General features: G+C 40.9%; 1 long non-coding RNA gene across 1 annotated transcript in view; it reads left to right on the top strand.

Moving 5' to 3' along the window:
• The first annotated feature begins 352 nt into the window (after positions 1-352).
• Positions 353-20426, top strand: part of LOC141746347 (uncharacterized) — a 113330-nt gene continuing 93256 nt past the window's right edge. Inside the window, exon 1 of the long non-coding RNA XR_012588326.1 lies at positions 353-476. This is a non-coding gene — a long non-coding RNA (uncharacterized LOC141746347). The remainder of the gene's footprint in view (positions 477-20426) is intronic.

The following is a 20426-nucleotide window of genomic DNA, read 5'->3' as shown; positions in this document are numbered from 1 at the left end:
GCCCACTAGAGTCGTGCTGACCCTCAAAAACATAGCAGTAAATAACACCTGCTTCCCCCATCTTGTTTTGAGATCATAATCTTTTTTTGCCTTTTTGTTCCCCTAACGGCAGGGGGGCTTGGTTTTTACCTGTGGGCAATATTCAGGCTAAGATTAGCATGATGCTGGAGGAAAGAAAAACAGAGTGAGGCTTAAGCAGTGCCCAGCTCTTGTTCTGACCTTAATTTCCCCCACCTGATAAGAGTTAGCTTCCTCCTCCCACAGCAAACTCACAAACAGCAGCTGGTTATACAGTAATGGAGATTAAGAACGAGGAATTTGCTGAAGACCTCAACACTCTGGGAAGTCTCTTGTTTAAACCCTGTATTGCACTTTGCTATCGTAGTTTACTTGAGTTATTCCAAACCCAAGGAAGGAGAAGGTGTGCTGCCAACTCATGGGTCATTAATTTCCAAACCATGCTGAAAGGTGCAAAGGTGAGTGCATTTTTCTTAGTGTTTCACTGACAACAAATATTTGTGTTTGGAATATTTTTGTGAAAAGTGGAGACCAGGACAGCTCACTGGCTTGGAGCTGCTCATGGCACCAATCTGCAGTGAGGTATTTGGAAGACCTTAAAGCTGCGTGGGACATGCCTAACAGGCCATGGCAGTCATTCTCAGCTTAAGATTTACAGGATGATAAGAGATCCTGAGGGGGTTTTTGTCAGCTGTATGCTAATTCTTTTCCTTTAGTAAGACTTACTCCCTCCAGTTACTCAGTAGGTATTCTGCAGCCCCTAGGCTGTGAAATTTTGGAGTATATTCCCCTCTCAAAGCTTTGCTGTGCTATAGCTCATCTCTTGCAGGTGATTCTAGTGGTGCTCAAACCAGTGGCACTCTCTTCTGGGGTTTGGTAAATTAGGATAAACCATCTCTGGCAGAGACTAGATTTCTCACAAGATGCGGAGGCAAGGTTTTGACTTGTGAACATATTGCTTTTTGCATACCTTGTGTTATGCTTTTTGTTTAGAGAAATGATGTAAAATCCAGTCCCGGACAAGTTTTAACTTAATCTGTTATGTTCTGCCTTTCTGCATCTTCCTTGAACTTGTGTTCAAACCTGTTGGCTTTATTTATTGGTGTCTTCTGTGGTATAGAGCTGTTGAAAAACTTTATCTTGCTATAGAGGTGTCTGTATTTCAGTGGTATATAAGAAACCTCTCACGCAAACTCACTTCTGCAAATACATAAAGTGATGACTAATTTTAAATAAATGAATAATCTTGCTGAGTTGGGAATATTCCTGTGAACAAAAGTCCTCGGGGGTTTCCCAGGATTTGAACGGGTGCCACATGTAAAGCTCTTTGGGAAGAAAGTTTCTGTGTAAAATACAGTTCTAAATGTTTGTTTGTATTTACACAAAACTACATTACTTCAAAGTTAAAGGAATACCTTCAATTTGTAGCTTAAACGATGTAAATGATTTGTTATGGGTAGTTTCAAATATCCTATTTTCTATGCCAATTCTTATGATCTTACAGTTATGGTTTCCTATAGTTAAAAGACTGTTTTTCTCCTGGTTGCTAAGAGAAAAACACACAAACAGCACAGCAAACTAAACACGGGCTTTTAACTATTCATAAGAAAGCTACATTAAATATAAAACCAAATAAAACCCATTCCCTTAATTTTTGTCATTTGCAGTACATATAGATTTCACAGAGCAACAGTAAGTGAGATTTTTGGGCAGGAGCATAATTAAGACTGCGCACTTAAGGCAATGATAAATCGTGTTTGTAGAGCTGCGCACTTAATACACGCCTCAGAAAATGGTGTGTTTTCAGAGCTGTGCAGCTTTAAATCAACTCTGTATGTTCAAAACCATATCCCAGGTCTTATTATTTGACCTTGGATACTATTTCAGCTATGACAGTGTTGTATTTATACACATCCACGATGGTGTTCTTATGAATGTTGTTATAAATAAGCATAAGCAAAATTTATTTTAAGTCTGAAAGGCACAATAAAAAAAGTCACACACCCCAATGTCTTTAGCTAGATTGCAGGCTGTAGGTTTTTTTCCCAAGTAATACAGTCCTAAGGGTTTGGGGGAATGTTGTGTTATCTGTAATGTGGCTTTTGTCTGGGTTTTGTGTACTTCAGCGTTAGATCTTGGTAGTCAACAGTGAGGGCTTTTCATGTGTAAATGTGCTTTGAAATTCCTATACTTTTTTTTTTAAGAAAAGCATTAACAACATGAAAACTTGGAAAAAAAAAAAAAAATTTAAAATGTGAAAACCTTGAAAAAGGGTGGAAGAGGAGCCCTTAAGAAAAGAATGTAAAAACTGAAGATAAAAGGAGAAGTGTCAGTTAAATGAAGTGAGCGAAGATGAGCGGTGTATGTACTGCAGGCACACAACCTCTGTGGGCACAGAACATTAGGTGGGCTTACCCATGGGAACGGCTGTGCACGTTTGATCTGGTAAAGTCTGGAAGTAGTACGTGAGCATTAATGTACAAATGTCCTCAGGAGCAAGAGGGAGGCAGAGAGCCTGAACGCTGAACTTTATTAAAAGGGAGCTTAAAGTTAGGGAGTGAGAATTGTCCCCTCCACCTCACCCCACCTACAGGTGCAAGTAGAACTGGCTTATGTGGCCTGTGAAGAGACATGAGTTAATGCTGGGTACTTCTGGATCCAAAATATATGCAATATTTTAAGGTACATTATCTGTGTAACCCAATTTACCAAGGTGCATTGAATCAGATGCAAGTGTGATGAAGGGTTTGTAAACCACTGCTCTTCAAAAGCCAGGAAGGTACAGTGGGAGATATTCCTGTGTCCTCACTCTCCCTCCCTAGCCCTCTCCTCCCCAAATATGCTGTCAGCCGCGGTTAGAGGGTAGATACTGTGTTAGATCTACCATGATTGCTTTTATATCCTCAACGTTTCCAAAACACAAGAAATGTGAAATGTATCTTAGAGGCTTATCAAAGGTGTACAGAAACAGGTGAAATTGTTGATAGTGTGGGAACATTAATATATTCAGGTGTGAACAGGGAGTTATCAGAACAGCTGTAAACCGTGCATGTAAGGAAATGAAGGGAAGACCATCTCTGCAGGGATGTTTCTCTAGCATGGAGACTTACATGTTTGGGTTTTTTATTGGGGATTATGCTTAATTTGGAGACTATGGTATACAGTGCAAGGGATCAGCTTCTAAAAGGCCTGTCCCTGCAGCATCACCAAGGAGACTGTAATTTTACAGTGACTTCAAATGTGTGGATGATATGATGGAGAGTGTATGGAATGTCTTCTAAATGTAACTAACAACATGGACATGCAAGAATCATGTATAACAGCAGCATATTCTTCTCCCAAATATGCTGTGATGGACGCTACAGATTTATGGCAATATGCATTCCAAATTAGGGATTGTGATTCACCTGGATTTTGTTCAGATGAGGTATAATACAGTTTTATAACTAAAATAAAGGATTTGAAGAATTTTTCTTCAGCTTCTGTGGAAAATGCCTCTGAAACTCAAGTTGAAAACCATCACAAGAACAGTTTGGAAAAATGGAAGACAAAAAAAAAAACTGTTCTGAGTTGCAGACACAATGTACTCTAAGATACAACAAAGGTAACCATATGGTTCATAGCCATTCTTGCCATTTCTGCTGTTTTTCAGATACTTGTAACTTTCTACTTCTAGGCAATGGTTTTAAACAGAGGGGAAAAAACCCCCACACTTCACTGTAAACATACCTATCTTGATGAAAAGTTTATCCCAAACGACCTCAATTAAGGTTCTGCTTTAGAAATTTATAACAAGAGCTGTATCAGAATCAACAATCCTGCAGCTGAGACTGGCATGTAGGGCACAGTGAGGTAGAGTAGGGATGTGAATAAAGATTTCAAGTATCCTCAATGCCTTATCCACTGAACTAAAGAAAACAAGAACGCTTATTACTGTCTTTTTGGTATGAAAAACCCTCCTTAGGTCCTTGCTGCTTCTTTCTGCCAGAACTTCTCATCTGGGTTTAGTCATCACTTACGACTGTAAGACTAACAAACTTTTATCTAAACATTTATGTATAAAGGCTTTTACTATTGTTTTGGTAGGAAGAAGAGTACACAAATTCTGCTTGTCTTTTTCTAACAAAACGTTTGGTCCTCATAAAAGACTGGTTAGAGACACTTTAAAATAACTTCTGGGTTTCTCCTATTTCCCCTGCAGCAGTGAGAAACTTGCTGCTGTAGGGCAAGCCCCACACCACGTCCAGCCTCTCTGAGCCCTGTCTCTTCAAATATAGATAGCTCCTGCCTCCCCCTGTGCTTCCAGGGTTGTAGCTGGACCTGTCCCTCTGTCATGAGTTCTTCACTTTTGTCCTCTTTTTTTTTTTTTCTTTGCCTTCGAGTTACTTTGAGACCTTGTGCTGTTGCTGCATGTCACATTGATGCAACTTACCTCTTTATATATATATATATAGGTGTTTGTTTCCTAATTTGTCATTAAATGTGATTCTAGCTGTTGTTTTCAAACACTTCTATGGCTCCAAATGTTTACAGAATAGTCTGTTTTCAGTAGGTGTTCCAGAGAGACAATTGGTCCAGTCTTCCTAGTGTTATCATTATGCAAGGAGCAAAATAGAAAAACATCAAGAACTAAGTTGTCTTGCTTTTTAGAATGTGTTCCTGAGGATTTTGATTTCTATCCAGCTATGGTCAAATAATCCCTTGTTCTTGCAGATGAGCAGTGAATTTCCAGTAGGGATGGTCTTAGACTGGTAAATACACATGTAGTTTCATCTCTTCCAGGCATTTCTCCTTGCTTTCTGCCAGCCAGTGTTTCTCTCAAGCACTTTCATTTTCTGTAGAAAGCCCTTCTTATCCGATTCCTAAGCTTCTTTTTTTTTTTTTTCTTCTTTCCTGATCTCCAAATGTTTTTTCTCTTTAACATAGATATTAAGTACAGTCTCTTTTATTGAGTGCTTAAATCATTAAAGAAATCTCAGTTCTCAGTATCTCTGTATAATCATCAAATAATCAAGTGTCTGATATCTGACTGTTCTTACTTTAAATTTGAGTTTTCAATATTACTCAACATGTGTGGAGCAACCGACCTATGAACTGTAACCTCATACTCAGAGGATATCTGGGAGTCCCCACCAGGGAGAGCTTTTTGTAAATGGTCCAAGCTGAGGAAAAGCTGCACTTGAAGCTGAAGCTCGCACTTTTGTTTTTTAGCTTCCAAAGCTCATCAGGTGTGAGGATGCTCCTGAACGCACCTGAGGACAGTTAGTAGACAGGTATGCTTGTAGTATGAACAACTTCACCATTTTTTTGAATGCTCTTAGAAACACTTGGTTTGCCCTTCTAAATATTAAGAAGGTCAGTTCCATGGTGTGATCACTGGTATGGGTAAGCCCAAATAGCATCAATCTAGCTAATATATAAGTAATCAGGGAAGGACTATAGATCATACTTCAAGAAGAAAGATGCAAAATCCCTGGGACACCTAGTGGGTTATCTTCCTGTTTTCCATGCTTCCGCACTCTCACCTGCTACCAGTAGCTGTGCTGGCCCTTGAGTCCACCTCTTCTGCGCTATGCTTTTTGTATTAATATTTGTGTTGAATTTATTGAGAATGTTATAGGCAGGCCTCCTTTTCTTTTTGTAGCACTCGTGGTAGACAAATTGTGCCATATTCCAAGCACACAGTCTTTATTTACAGCAGTTATGTACCAATAAATCCCTGGTTGATGCTTAACTCTTAATTAAGAAGGAAAACAGCATTCTTTTTCAGTAAATGCTGTCAGAGTGGCTGCCTCTAGCCGTACTTCATGCAAAGAAAGCTTTGACAGTGGGTAGGTGGGCTAAATAGCTCTGGTTTGCTCTTCCAGCCTTCAAGTTTCTCTGCTGCCTGGGATACTGAAAAGGACTAGTGCTGTTTTGTACCCCTGCAGGGAGGCTTTCTGCGCCACTGTGGCACAGGCAGCTTAACGTTTGAAAGCAAGTTGCATCAGACCTTGATGAAACAGGGATGAGGATGGCAGAGATTTCTGTACCATTCTGACAGCTCTGCCTTGGGGGTTTCTAAATGCACTGGCAATCGTGACTTTTTTCTGGCTTTGGTTCAAGCTGTTCCTAAATGTTTGGATTTGCAGGGCTCCCATCCAGCTGGGATACCCCCTCCCCTTGCAGAGCAGCATGTCTCTCCTCACCATGTCTTTTTCAACAAGATAGCAACAGTCTGAGTGCAAGGAAAGAGTAAACATTGCAGATTCCCGCATTTCTGGAAAGAACTGTTGTGATAGTACGCTTGCATAACATGGGTACATTCAAAGCCTATAGGGTATTATCTGGTAACTGCCTTCTAATTGGTCTGAGTCTGGGAGGGTGAGAGCTCACACATGATATAGGATGATCTCATCTGGCTGTCAGGAACCCATTTCTTTCTAACCCATCTGCTTGCAACACCCTTGGGTAATAATTATTAAAAGAATACCAAACTGCAGGGTGACCCAGGATATGATCTGGCGTTATGTGTGAGAAACAAAGCAATCAATAGGAAATAATAAATAAAATAATTTGAAGAGTCAGTGCTGGAGCCTCTGAAACCACATCAACTTTATTGGGAGAATTTCCAGACTGGCATCAGCTCTCAGCAGCTTTGATTTCAGCTGTGATAAGATGTGGCCAAGAGGTCAGAGTTTAGTCTGACGGTTCTTAGTAATGTCAAATGCCATACCCCCTGACTGCGGTACCAGATTAAAGGTAAGGCTTGGGATTTTAACTCTCCTTATTCTTCAGTTTTTTACCTGAATTCCATATCCATGGAGAAAGCAGAAGAGCAGCTAAAACCTAAAAACTTGCATTGGTAGATAAGATAGGATTGGAATAAAATTTTATTTGTGAGATCTTGGTGTCTCCAGTTCACATGTCAAAAAGACTTCAGCTGGGTGAAACTTTGTGAAACATCCCTCCCGGGAAGCTTTACTTTATGTAAAAACAAAACAACAAAAAATATTAGAAAATAAACCCAAGCTGGCCGGGAGAGCAGCGAGTGAATTGATTTGTGTAGTGCTCGGTTCTGCCTTTATTTTACACAGAAGGCTGCTCTTCGGGAGCAAAAGATGCTGTAGGAGATGAAAGTGATTTGCCCATCTGGTAGGAGGATATAGGGAGTATTTTGAATCTGAACAAATACATGATAGTTTCATCAGAAGAGCTTAACTCTGAATCAAGGAATTAATCTCATCCTGCTTAGCCTCTGCCCAAATACAAGTGCACCCAATTTTGCAATGGAGAAGAAAGCTATTGGATTGTATTGGATGCATTGCAGAGATGGGTATTGTGGGGTGAGAGACTTCCTCAAGAATTCTGGACACATGGGGAGCAAAAACATTTTTGGGGAGTGATGGCTTAGCTCGAATTCATCCACTTCTTTTGGCCTCTATTGCTGGAAATTCACTGCTTGCGAGAAGAGTTGTTTCCCACAACTGGGATGTGAACAAACATACTTAGCAGTAAAAATCTTAACCCATAAGAACACTTGGTTTATTTTAATACATCTTCCCTTGCTTATCTTAGGTATAAATAAAACTACTTTTACTTCCTAATTCTAGCAGAATAGGTTGCCCTACTTGCCCTTCACAAGAATCTCTTGATGGAAAACCATGAGCTTAGGAACAATTTTCAAGAGAAAGTGAGTGAACTGCTTATGTAGATAACTTTTGAGAAATTAATCAAATCTCTAATTCTAATTCCCTCCAAGGTGTGTAATGAAAACCCATGTAACGCTTGACAAACGCAAGGACTGACAAGTGGATAGTTTTCCATGTCAAACTTCTTTCCTGCCTCACAAGAGCAGTTGAATAAAGGGAGAAACAGTGCATGTGTCTCAGTACAATCTGATTGAGTTGTTACAAATGCTTATTAAATCAGAGGATGGAGGACAATACACTGAGTAGTGGGTGTTGGGAACTGTTTGGCTTCCGTTATCTTTTTATATATAAACTTGATAACCACTGTGAGACTGTTCTGATTATTTTCTATGGCAGGGATTCTGTGCCAAAAAAAAAAAAAAAGAAATCTGTGAATCTGTCCCATCAAATATGGAACAAAACTCGCTCTGTGGTGCGGGTGTCGGGTGCTTGGTTGGAGCCACAGGAAGGCAAGTGTTGCTATCCCTTGCAGTGCTGAGCTACCACTAAAGCTGATGAGACCTATATTTTTTTAGATGTCTGTGGTTTTGAGTAACAAATTTGCAGCATCTTGAAGGAAGGGGGATTTTCAGAGGTGTAATATCATAACTGGACTGAATTTGGGCACTGAAAAAAAACCTGATAATAAAAAAAATTCCATCAGTACTAGAAACTTAGGTCAGTATTGCAAAAGCTTTGAATGGCACCAAAGGATTCAGAACTAATTTAGATTGAAATTAGCTGAAATCTTTTTGGCTTGGGTATTCTCAGTCTACATTTCTTCCCTGTGATGACATTCTGTTTCCAGTTGCATCTGTGTCTGGAGGCCTTTCCTTTGAAAGATATCACCAATTTGAAGAATGGGGTGTCATAATCCATGGGTCTTCCAGCAAAACCTTGAGGCTACAGCATTGCAGATGGCTACAGCCAGAAGCCATTGTGCAGTTTGGAAACTGAGGTGCCTCAGATACGGTCTCTTCCATGTTAAAGATCTCACGAAGTGGGAGTCTGATGCTGTTTCACTGGGAGCAATGTGCAGTTTGAGCACATCTGGTTGACTGTGCCAGGGAAGAGAGTATTCTGGGTACTGGTGAGACAGCAAACGGAAGAATTGACCTAACTTCAATATATTTTCTAGCCCTCTTAAAAATACTAAAGCATCCTAATTCTTCTCATTGCTAGTAGCATCTCTTAGCTGTGTACCAACAGCAAGGTATTAACTTTCTTTAACAGAAAGAATGTTTTCAGAGGGTGATGGATGTTTTGCAGACACTGGGTCAGGAGTGGACAAGCTCTGTGTGGACAGAAAAAGGAGATGGTGCTGGAATATTTTCTATTTCTCAACCCTACATTTTCATTAGGGAAATGGCAGGCTGTCTTCCACTGGATGCTGTGAACACTTACTCCAGTGGACTTGAAAGGGACATGAGTAGTTTGCAGTGCTTGGGGAAACTTTACATGCTTGAATACTATGCATTTTCTCCTCTAGGGGTTATATCATGACTTAATTACAGAAGAGTAGATTAGCTACGCTACTGTGGTATCAGTCATTCGAGGTATGAACCAACCATTAGAAATGCTTATGGTAGTGCTGGGAATGTCCTGCTTCCCCATCTGGGAATGACACCATTTTCTCTGCTTGACCAGGAGAGATTAATTCATGTCCCCCACTTTGATTTCTATCAAAATAGACTAGCAGGACTGTCATGTTCATTTGTTGCACCTTGACTAAGAGGGTGTTGTGTCCTAATTGGCAGCACTAATTTTAAAGCATTTTGTTTCTTGCAATTATCTAGTCATGCTAATTTGAGTGTGTTAAGCAATTTCTTAATGGAACTTTACTTACTGCTTAAAATCCTTTGTTTAGATCTGGTGCTTTGTTTGCTTAAACTGAATGAAGCAATGATCACTTCGGTCTCCTAAAAAGAAACATTAGCTTTGAGGAAAACAATAAATTATTTTCCCCTTAACGGCACCTCCCTTCCATTTCTGCTTGTTTCTCTTTCCTAGTTCCTCTGAAATTCAGAGATTTCATAGTCTGAAGTGATGATTATTTGGGAAATTCTTTATACAGAGAGATAGAAACATTTGACTCCCTCCTATCTCTGATTAAATAAATGTCTCTAATTTCTTGTTAATGAGAATATTTCTCTTGTTTGTGTTTTTTGTTCCCCTCTGGGAGAGATTTTGAGCAGTAACGTTCTAAGAATGTATGGCTGAATTGTCTGCTGCTCTGATTTCAGTGGAGTTGGGCCAGCAGAGACTTTGGCCCACTGTTTGTCTATGTTTCTCAGAAATGCTTTTCTGGGCAGATTTGTATTGTTTCCCGGAGGAAGGCTAACTCCACTTAATGTATTAATCCAGGCAAGTTTGTAAATGCAAGAACCACATGGCAAAGAGCATATATGGGAGTGAAGGCTACCTCACGTCCAATTCCCTTAATGGGTTTTATAGAGCATGAAGCAGTCAATAGTAACTTCCATCTTCATCTAGTTATAAGGAGCTGTTAGTCATTTGTCTGTCACCTGAACGTGTCTCTTCTCCCCCTGTAACTTTTGAGTACATAAAACAACTTCTTACATATCACAGGACCAAATGAAATCCAGCAGTAAGAGGGTTTCCCACTTAGATATAGCGAAGTCAAATCTGGCCCATAATGAATGAGCTGAAGAAAGAAGTAGGTGCTCGTTGCACAGTAGCTTACTTCAGCACAGCTATGATATACTTGTAAACATATTATAAAGATCGTGTCATGTAATGAGTAGGATGAACTAGGAGGCCCACTGGCTTCTGGTTTTTGTGGCTGGTATTTGTTACTGGTATAAGCGATTTCAGGACACTGATGAATCTTGTTGGAAAAGTATCAATTTGTTATGGACAATTTGGAGGCATCTTTATCTAAATCTGCCTAAAAAGGTCAGCTGGGAGGAGCTTGCATGATGTATTACTGTTGTTGGACACTTGCAACGCAGAAAAGACTTGCCGTACTTGCTATTTTAATCCACAAGTGCTGGTGTATCTGCACAATATAAACATTTGTGGTCCTTCATTGTGAAGTCATATAACTTACCAAGCTCTGAGCACTCAGCCATGTCTGATCAGCCAAACCATGAAGCCAGGCCAATGTTATTGCACTTCCCTTGAGGCAGTATTCCTCCTTTCCTCCTTGGTGGGATTCTGTGGCTTATTACAGGACAGGGTGCTTGTCACTGCATAAGGTGACCCACTTGAACTGAGTCGCAGTGAGGGAGGGCACTTCTGTCCTTGGAGTAACAGAGGGGAATTGCAGGAGGTTAAACCTGCATCCCCACTCCAAAATGAATGGGTCACAAGCAGCACGTGAGCTCTGGTGCATACAATCATCTATAGGTATCTGACTTCCTTGGAGCCCCTACTTCATAGAGAATTGCAATGCAGGAGTCTTGTCTCTAATCCTAAAGCACAGCTCAAAATTTGGGTGTTGGGATCCACCAAAAATACGTTGCATTGGAGAAGAGGGAGGGATTCTTTCCATTTCTGGAGCTTTCAGACCTTGTTGCAAACATCAGGCTGTTTGACTGCATATCTTCCTGAGAACAGACTGAGTCACTGGCCGGTTCAAATGTCCCTTTTTGCACAACTGGCAGCATGTCTCTGCTTGCTTATTAGATGTGGAAAAGTTGTGGCATCTCTCCCTGCTTTGGACAGAGGCACGACATGGACTTGTGGCTCTGTACAAAAGGCCACAGCCTTATTGACAATATGCCATCAAGTGAGTCATTTAATAATAATAATAATAATATTCCAAGCTGTCTGAGCAACTGTGAGAAAGATCCTGGTATGAACAGTTTTCTGAGCCTGAGTGGATCCATCCTTTCATGCTGTTGCCCATTGTCTGCTGTTGCAAACAGACTTTAGAGCAGCTGACTGCAGAGCTAGAGGGAAATTTCCTAAGTGCTCCTAAAAGAGAGGCCACGCAAAATTCATGCCCAAAGATAGTAATTAGGGGTGAACCCTTCTGTAGATGAGAAAAAAGGTTATGGCCTACTGCTTAGAACAGCTTTTTTTTATCCGCCTTTTTTGGAAACTTTTCTTGGTTATGTTGGTAATTAGTACTTCTGTTGGGGGACTAGAATACGTAACCAAACATCAGAGGCAGATGTGTCTGCAGGTTCTTCTGCAAGTTGTTCTTCCAAAAGGGGAGCTGAATATTTGTCTGACTGAGCAACCCAGAAAGCCTGGAAGGTGCAGGCGTGAACCCAGCACTTCCCAATCTGTCCATTTTTCTCGCAAGCTTCAGTCAGAAATGGAGAAGGAAGAGGCATGATGATGGGAACAATGTTATGCTCTGGTAGATCTGTGCCCTAAAGGGCTAGTCTCAAGCAGATTGGAGGGAAAAATCCCTTCTCCTTCAGTAGAGTCTGAGCAGACAAGGTACAAGCTATTTCTCTTGCACCTGTACTAGTTCAAGAACAGGAATAAATCTGTCCCGCCAGGTCTGTTTGTCCCCAGAACACCGTAATCATTTACCATAAAGCACCGGCCAATGGAGCTTCCATGAAACACGCTCTGAATAAATATTTTTTTCTCCTTCGTCTATTTCTGTAAAAAGGGTCTTTTGATGAAAATATCATCAGTATGTTTGAAAAAAACCCATCCCCTGAGTAGTTATTTACTGAGTCTTTAAATACACAGGCTGAATAATTGACTCCTGTGAAAGCGCTGCCACTGTAGACCAGGCAGAAATGCCCCATGTCTCAGTCTGGAGCCTCCAGTCATTTCCTCCCTCTGCTGCAGACAGCGATGTGGCTGCATTTGTGTGGATGCCCAAGGGGGAAACCCGTGCCACCACTCCCTGTCTGACCAACTGCCTCAGGACACAGACAGTGTCTTGGACCTTGCCCTTTCCTGTGCACCATGGACCTGGCTGTGCTCAGATGGGGAATGGGGTCTTGAAAAATAAATGAAACCTGCAGAAGATGTCAAGGGGCGTTGGGAGTTTTCAACACCCTGTCCCTCTGGAAGTGCATAGGGCTGGAGTTGGTCTTGTCCATCAGTGTTGAGACTGGTCTTTTTTGTCAGACAATAACTTTAATGGAATTTAAGGAGTTTCAAAGAAGCCCCTGTTGTATCCCCTGGTGTCTCTACCAAGAGAGGGCAGGCGGTCTGGTGGTGCCCCTCTAGCATCTAGCTGAGCACTCTTTCTAAAAGCCTCAGGCAGTGAAGTATAAAGGTCACCAGCTATAATCAACAGGATTGTCTCCTTGCTGAGATCCTATTCAAACTGAACAGTAGTATGGGAATTACATCTTAGGTGGAAATCTATGTAATGGCTGATTTGGCAAAAATTATTTCAAAACGTGCCTTCTACTGAACCTGATGTATTTTGCTGCAAGCCAAACATACACACATATATCTAAAAACAGCTGTGAAGTTGAGAGGCTGATGAAAGGTTACCATATAAGCAGTTGATAAATCCTTGACCCATTTCACATCTCACTGAGTTTTTTAGAAATTAAGGAGGTGTAAAATATCTGTGAATCCTGATGACCTGCAACATGTGAGATGAATAACCAGCTCATACTGGAGAGTGAAGCAGGAGCCAGCAAATGGGAATGGTTTTGGTTTCTTTTGCTGTAGGTGTTACAGGTGTTATTTCCACTCGTGTTCTGCATTTGCTGTAATGTACTTGGGGTGCTGGAAGATATTGGTTGTGAGCAGCCGAAAGGTTTTTTTCTATTGTGGGTAAATAATTATTGACTTCTCTAGAACCAGAACAGTTCTGTAGCTGATTCAGTTGCCTGTCTAAGCATTCATTTTTGATTGCTTTTTCTTTTAATCATTAATATTTTTTCATTATTCAGCAAGGTATGGTATTTTTAATATAATCTTTGCAAGGGGTTTACTAGTGTATTTTGTCTGTTTGCTCTTCTCCATTAATGTATATGTGCTAAATGGCGTTATTAATGGTCCTGCAGTGCCAGAGCAGCACAAAGTCACCAGAATCTACCAGTGAGCGTTGGTTGCTCTGTGTATTCAAACATAATATGGATAAAAATGTTGGCTATGACTGCGCTGTTGAAAAAGTGATGGGAACATTTTGTAATGTGTAATCCCTTTCATGGTGTATTTTCAGGGAAAATTGAAATACTTGGTAAAAGTCTCAATTTATCAATATATTACTATCACGTACATGTTGAAACCAGGAACCTTTTGAGGTTGAATGAGGTTTAAGTCTTTCTGCATGGTTCTGGGTGAGATTATTGAACAGATCGCTTTTCTGTTACCACTGCCATGTAAAGAGCTGTTAGTTTAAGCTGGCATTCAGTTCTTCACATTTAAACTTGGGAAGGGAGTGTTTGAACCAAACCTGTTTGTATAAAGAGCATCTTGCTTTCTCAATAGCCTCAAACTCCAGTTAGATATATACCCTAAGTTATAGTGAACTGAAAACCTCCAACTTCCCCCGTGTCTCAAACTCACCTAACTCTGGAGCTAGGTTTGTGTGGGTAGGAACTGCCTATTTTAAACATGTATTTTGAAATGTGTGGTTTAAGGGATGGAAATTGTGCCTCTGTTCTAGGCATTTTTCATTTCCCATAGTTCCCAGGACAGTCTCTTAATAAAATAATATTCATCGTGCTTATAGAGTGTTAAGGGGAGGTTGGCTTGTATTCTTCTCTCCCCAGCTCATCTTCAGGCCCCAGTGATGGTCCAGCAGTGGCAGCACAGCAATATTGCTCTCTAATGCTGTGTTTGAACACTTCAGGGCCCTTTGTGCACTCAAAAGCTTGGTGTGCTCAACACAACCCAGAAGAGACACATGTCCCATTCCCAATGTAGGCCTTTCTTGTTCTTTTAAGTTACCTTGAAAATTTCCCTTTTGGATTACTATAGCTTTTATCTTAAAGTAACAAAGCCCACACTCACAGGAGGCTATGGACAAGATGCCCAAAGCAGCGAAGGGGACAACCTCCAAGCTCTATTTATTTCTTATGGTAGGGAGGGTATCCAGTCATCCCTTAATGTCAGCGTTACGTAGTCACATTGCATGAAGCAGCCTCTGCTTGAGAAACCACTGGAACTGCCAAAAAAGATCAAACCAGAGACTAGTTGGTACAATGTTTATTGAGTAAGCCCCCTGTTCTGACTGGGTAAGGGATAAGCTGCTTCCCATATCACCAATTGTTTTTTGAAGAGGATCTCCTGAAAGGAGGTGGCACAGGGTATATATGGGGGGGAAATGAGCAGAAACAGTATTAGATGTAGCAACGGTTCTTAAGAAAATGCTACAATTTCAGCATCAGGGTCAATGGGCAAAATAATTTATCTGGGAAGACATCGGAAGTGAGAAGGTCTATAGGCTAACGTATGTCATAACTTTGTCAGCTTTGGGAGCTGATGACTGTGTTAGGGATGCCAGCTGAGTGTTGGTGCTAGTATTGCTCATTAGCATGTGTATGGTGTGACATAGGATCCTTTACATCTAACATAGATGTCCTTGCCAAAGTTGGTGTATAAACATACATTTTCAGCTGTCATTTATCAGTGTTGACAAAACTTAACTGGGCTAGATGCTATATTTAAAGCAGAGATGATAATAGTATTTGCTATAGTTATAGGCTTCCCACAGTACTAAGGAAACATATGACAAATCCGAGCCAACAGTTTTTCCAGATTTTGTGCCAGAGTTCAGTCTGCATAGGTGGCAGTATTGGAAACTCTCCAGAGAAAGCTTTTTATCTGACCGTTCATTTCTACTAGCTGTTCTCATCTTGAATCCCACTCAAGTTGAGTCTAAACCTGCCATAGCTGAAAAAGCCAACCACTCTGCTATCCAAAACAACTCACTGGTTTCAAACCTACCGCAGATCGAGACAAGCAAGTCTCGGATAAAGGCAGAGCTGGGCTTTTCCATTTCCTCTGCTTATCAGAGCCAAAAGTGCTTTTCTAACAAGTCGAACTCATCTAAATGAACTAAAAGGAATATATGGATTATTGGCTGGTTGCTTTCTGCGCAAGTGTGTAGGTTTTCACCATTAGCATAGGTAAGCAAAAAATAGCGTAGTGTGCTGAAGCCCACCCACCAGATATGTGGGCAAATGTGAATTTGTTTGTGAACTATTCTTCCTCCACTTCAGACAGTTTGGAGGTGAGAGAGGGGAGGGAGCTGCAATTACTTACCTCTGCTGTTGGCAGTTGTGTCTACACCTCAGCTGAATGACTGACACCTCTGAGTAAGAGCACTGAGCAATTAATAATAAACTTCTAATAAGTTCTCAAACAAAGGGTCTGTTGTAGTGAAACTTTGGGGAATTGGGCTGTTGTCCAATATCTGAAGATACTAAATACTCTGGTTCCACAAATAATACAAGAAAAACTCTGTAAGTGTTCTAGAATATTCATATATGCACATACTTGTATGGGAAAAAATAATGATAACTTTAAATTTTGAGCAGTTCTACCAAGTGGCCGCCTACACTGAGCCTATTCCTTTCTGGGAATCAAAGCTCTTGGAAGCTGAGTCTTCTGATCTGAAGATTTTCAGCAGTCTTGGAAACATGACCTACTTCTTTCAGACCAATGTCTTCTGTCTGTATTTGGAGGGAATCAACAAAAATGTCCACAAATGGGGTCACCTCTGAAATTCAGGGTTGTGAATGGGGATGATAGAGATGGGTGAATCCATAAGCAGCTGAAGATGAAACAGCTCACAGCCCAAAAAGCCAACCATATCCGGGGCCGCATCAAAAGAAGCGTGTCCAGCAGGTCAAGGGAGGTGATTCTACCCCTCAACTCTGCTTTTGTGAGACCCCACCTGGACTACTGCGTCCAGCTCTGGGCCCCAAACATAAGCATGACATGGACCTGTTAGAGCAAGTTCAGAGGAGGGCAATGAAGATGATGAGAGGGCTGGAGCACCTCTGCTATGAAGACAGGCTGAGAAAGTTGGGGTGGTTCAGCCTGGAGAGGAGAAGGCTCTGGGGAGACCTTATAGCGGCCTTCCAGTACCTAAAGGGCCTACAGCAGGGATGGGGAAGGGACTCTTTTATCAGGGAGTGTAGCGATAGGATGAGGGGGTAACAGTTTTAAACTGGAAGAGGGAAGATTTAGGTTAGATATCAGGAAAGAATTCTTTCCTGTGAGGGTGGTGAGAGACTGGCCCAGGTTGCCCAGAGAAGCTGTGGCTGCCCCATCCCTGGAGGGGTTCACGGCCAGGTTGGACGGGGCTTGGAGCAACCTGGTCTGGTGGGAGGTGTCCCTGCCCAGGGCAGGGGGGTTGGAACTGGGTGATCTTTAAGGTCCCTTCTGACCCAAATCACTCTATGATACTATGAAAAAGTGCAGACTGAAACCTCTTAGGCATTGTATTCCTTGAGAGCAGCAGTTAGTGCTAAACTCTTAAAATTCCTGAAGCCAATATCTAAAGGCTTGAAGAGCCACTGAAAACCTTTGCTGACTGATGTTCTGTTATATTAGAAAGTAAAGGAAGGATCAAAATCTCATGACTCTGAGAATATCCTGAGTTTGTTTAAGCATTTTGAAGGCTGAGGTTCCCCTCTTCTCCAGAGACTATTACTTTTTGCTGAGATTTGAAAAATCAGACCGTACCGTGTCCAAAAAGAAGAGCAGTTAATGATGCTGGGTGAACTGGCTGATCTCAGATGCAAAGTCTTGCGTGCAGAATCCGTTCCCATGGGATTCCCACTGGAGAGTGCTCCTGACTGCAGCAGTAAACATAGGCTGAAGCATTTGGTAACTATCTGAAGTTCTCGTTTTGATTACAAAGTAAGGAACATCGCATCTGCATCTTTTATATTCACTTGGATCCCTGCATTTGCGCAGTCTGTTTCTCTGTTATATTTTAATGGTTGTAGTAGTCACACCGAATGTCTTAAAGAATTCAAACTAGTTGGGAAGGAAGAGCACAGCTGTGTTGAACAATTCTGATATAATGTGGCTACCTCTGACAAAAGTAACTTTTTTGCCTTGTCTATTTAGGGTATGGCTTTTATGTTATAATATAGTGAAGATACTAGTGTTCAACAAAAGCCAATGGATTTTTTTAAATTGGAAAGACCTTGATAATGAGCTAGCGTCAGCTGACAACACTTTGCCATTCTGTCAGCAGGCTGGGACCTTTGCTCACCATTTATTCAAAACAACTGAATTTGCCACTTTAGACCAGCCTCATCAATTTACTAATCTTCTGAACTTCACTAGTAACTTCTCCTACCACCACAGTTCCCCGATGCTGATCTTTTCACTTGTAGATGGCAGTTAAAGTTCACTGTTTTTTAAAGTGTCCTTCATAGTTACATCGTAAGCTTGCAGTTAAAGTATTTAAATAAGTACTTGGGTTTATTCATGTGACTACCCTATTGACTTCACTGAAATTACTTATGTGTTGGGCATATGTTCAGGTAACTCACCATATGAGAGTTTAACTATGTATAAAAAAGTTTTCTCTGTTCTCTAGTCCAAGAGAAACAGGAGCTGTACAAAGCTGGAAGGCATCGCCAGTTGGAAGCAAAGAGATCCCTCTCATTAGAGGTCTCATAAAGCTGGGGTTAGAAAATTAAGTTGAAGCATAATAGGAGTATCAGCATAAGGTAGAACTTGCCAGTAAGAAGTGAAATGCTGGCTAAAACAAATATCCTTACAAACCTGTGCAGCTGGATTGATTGGTGACCTTGATTACTCATCCTTTCCTGTCTAGACAGACCTTGTTTTTAGATTTCAATTTAAAAGTTAATACTTATCATGTTTGATGGCTGTCTTGGTGCTGGGGTGAGGTTTCGTGAATTACTGTCGATATGATTGGAAAGGGATTTTGGGAAAGTATTAGTAAAATGGCCTTACCTTTTGCTGTAGCTTAGTGGAAGAAACATGTTCTTCCCCGTGAGGGTACAAAAAAGAGGGAACCTACTCCTACCTCTTTTTCAGAGTTTGATTACAGTGAATGCACTTGGCATATTCTAGGCTGGCATATTTGGGAAAATCTTGGTCCATTTGCCTATAAACAAGAAATATTGCATCATATGAGGACTTGACATAAACCTGAACAAAAGCAAGGTTGTCAAAGGTATCAGATGTATGGAGAAAGGAAAGTAGATTAATTTGTACCTGTAAGACTTTTATATCTTGGGGATAGAATAGCTTGTTTAAAACTATAAAGGCAGAAGGTGACCCATGTAACCTGGGCTGCAGGCTTTAGAGTGAATGATGGTGGTGAAGCTGCCCAGGCAAAGGATTTATTTTTCCCCTTCCATCTGTTGCTCTGGTTGCAAAGTGATTTCCCATTATTGATGGGGAGAAGAAGGGACGAGGAACCACAGAGCTGGCTGTGTGCTGAGCAATTTTTAAAGAGGGCCATTTGTTGTCAGTCCAATCACTTATACATGTGATACACTTATATATCAGAGCTGAAGACCCTGATTTGAACCAGTGTTTGATAGACTCCAATAGATTCAAGGGAAAAGAACATAAGAAACAGATTGATTTGACATTGCCAAAACTTTGAATTTTGTTGGAGAAAAGGAGTTCACTTTTATGGGTTTTCTTGTTTTCCCTTGCCCTTGAATTAATCTCGTCAAAACGATAAGAATTTTTCCTTGAAATGTCATAACCCAGAACTGGTCAAATGGTTGACAAACTGTTCAGCTTTTATTCTCAATTTTAAACTACTTGTAATATCTCTTAAACTTCTGGGTAAAAATGTAAGAGTCCAAACAGACTAAAAATACTCAGGCTTTGTGCTCAGACTTTACAGGTGAATAAAGAAGCATGATGGCTTATGATGGCATTTACCAAATGAATATTTTTAGGAAAAATAATATGTCAATAAGAAACATATCTCCTAATGTTGCACTTAATAGGGTGAATTTCAGAGCTTTCAAAAAGGAGTAAGAGAATGGTCATTGCTATTTACTCATAAATTATCACAGATAATCAATATAAATAATGGTATTAACTTAGTGCTTAGTGCTGCCTATTGCTGTATTGATTAACTTCTCAACATATTAGACAGTGATTTACCTTTTGCAACCCAGCCAATATTGAAGTCTGAGTCAGGGACACTTCCCACTTCAAATGCTGTTGTTTTAAAAAGGTAAAGTTGAGAAAGGGAGAAATTAGGCCCTTTTAGTTGAAGGGAAACCCAGGCAAATCTAAGATCCAGGCTTGTAGAGTCTCCAAATCCTTAATTGGAAGAGAAAAAGGGTGCAAAATATCTGCAGAGATCAGTGCTGAAAGGTCATGCCTTATGGCAGAGTTGAGAGCTAAACAAGAATTTCCATCTAGTGCTTAAACTGGATCCTCTTTCTAGGTAGTCTGTACTACTTAAGTCTAGTATGAAGACCACTGAGACATCATTCTGAGAGAAACCCAGCAGAGTACTAGAGTACCAGACTGTGAGCTGACTTCACTAATGGTCTGGTTCTGATCTCTCTTCACTAGCTGCAAATTTAAGTAACTCCCTACTGCCAGCTTTAGATACTCTAGCTCCAGGCGCATCTGATCCTGAAAGCTAGTCAGATCCTGAATGCAACCTTGGAGAGAAGCTTTAACAGGTATTTGCGCTGTCCTTTCATCTTTTATGAAGAGTGTTACGCTAAGTGCTCTTTGGCTGCTGTTTCAGGGACCTGGCACAAGCAAAGTGGTAAGGAGCTCATTTTAATAGAGCTAGACTCATTAGCATTCCAGATGCTGAAAATCTGCACAGCTGGATCACCGCCAAAGCGCAGGCCTCCTCATCTG

This window comes from Larus michahellis, chromosome 7 (assembly GCF_964199755.1).
Source record: "Larus michahellis chromosome 7, bLarMic1.1, whole genome shotgun sequence".
NCBI lineage: Eukaryota > Metazoa > Chordata > Aves > Charadriiformes > Laridae > Larus > Larus michahellis.
This window is presented reverse-complemented; position numbering and strand designations above follow the sequence as displayed.